This window comes from Apteryx rowi, unplaced genomic scaffold (assembly GCF_003343035.1).
Source record: "Apteryx rowi isolate R43461 unplaced genomic scaffold, aptRow1 scaffold_112, whole genome shotgun sequence".
Lineage (NCBI taxonomy): Eukaryota > Metazoa > Chordata > Aves > Apterygiformes > Apterygidae > Apteryx > Apteryx rowi.
This window is the reverse complement of record NW_020447331.1, coordinates 793,414-794,707: the sequence shown is the minus strand read 5'-3', so window position 1 is coordinate 794,707 and position 1,294 is coordinate 793,414. Positions and strand designations below refer to the sequence as shown.

Sequence of the window (1,294 nt, the reverse complement as noted above, 5' to 3'; positions counted from 1 at the left end):
ATCTCTAGTTCTTCCTGTTTGTTCCCCAAGCTGGGTGCATTGGTGAGACGACCTGGGCTCCCCAGACCTCTGAAATCCTGCTTCATGGTTTCCGATTTGCCCTTAGTATCATTAGTGCCCACATGGAAGGGCAGCAGCGGGTAATAGTCCGAAGCGTGGACAAGCCTTAGCAGTCATTCCATGACATCTCCTATTTGAGCCCCTGGCAGGCAACAAACCTCTCTAGACAAGAGGTCAGGTTGGTAGATAGGGTGCCTCTGTCCCCTGCCGCAGGGAGTCCCCCACAACAGTCTACTCACCGCTTCTTCTGGGTGGTCCCACAAGGCAGAGGGTCTGTTGTCCCAGTTGCTTCCCTTGCAAAAGGGACCTGGCAGCGGTGGGATTCGAACCCACGCCTCCGAAGAGACTGGAGCCTTAATCCAGCGCCTTAGACCGCTCGGCCACACTACCTTAGTCTCTTCATGTTTTGTTTTTCTTATTTTGTTTTGTTTTTTTTCCACCCAGCAAGTGAAGGAAAGCACCTGAGTCATTTGGCCACCCTGGATATTTGGGACACCCTATCATATGAACCACCTTGGTCGGATACATCACCCCTCTTATCTGAATCAATCTCTGCAGCTCACAGTGGAGTGTAAAGCCCAAGTGCTGAGTCCCAATGTTCTTGGACTCAGTTGAACTAACACTGAACAAATTTATCAGCCATGCATTTGTAAAGATAAAATACTTCATTCAAGAAGCTATTTGTGATTTTTTTCTATTAGCCAGATCTGAAATCTAACACGCATGTGTAATTTAACTACAGCAAAGTTCTGTCCACGTCCATCAGTGATCATAATCTCCCAAATTTGCTGCTGCTGCTGCTGCTCTTTGCATTGCCTGGCTCTTGGAACATACAATATGTCCTTTGACAACACATCTGTGGTGGTCCAACTAGGCCCCTCTGTGGATGATCTATGAGGAGAGAATCAGAGAAAATTCCTGAACACAAAATTGCACTAATGTGTTTCCCCAGGATTACATGATAAGAAGTGTGATGACATGGTAACATGATTACAGGTGACAAATGTGGAACCATCATGGGCTGATCAATGGGAAAATAGAAAGGGAAGAAAACAGAAAGCCAAGTTAGTTATAGTCCAAGAGGAGCCCCTGCTGATCACTAGAGGGATTGCAGTGAGTGCTGAGACAAAAATTCGTGTTTTTTCACAGAATTAGAGAATAGTTAGGGTGGAAGGCACCTCTGGAGATCATCTGGTCCAACCTCCCTGCTCAAGCAGGGTCAGCTACAGCAGGT

At 46.8% G+C, this 1,294-nt stretch overlaps 1 non-coding gene across 1 annotated transcript; it reads right to left on the bottom strand.

The window, feature by feature from the left end:
* Positions 1-368: 368 nt before the first annotated feature.
* Positions 369-450, bottom strand: TRNAL-AAG. The gene has a single exon. It is a non-coding gene; the product is annotated as a tRNA-Leu (tRNA).
* Between the last annotated feature and the right edge of the window lie 844 nt (positions 451-1,294).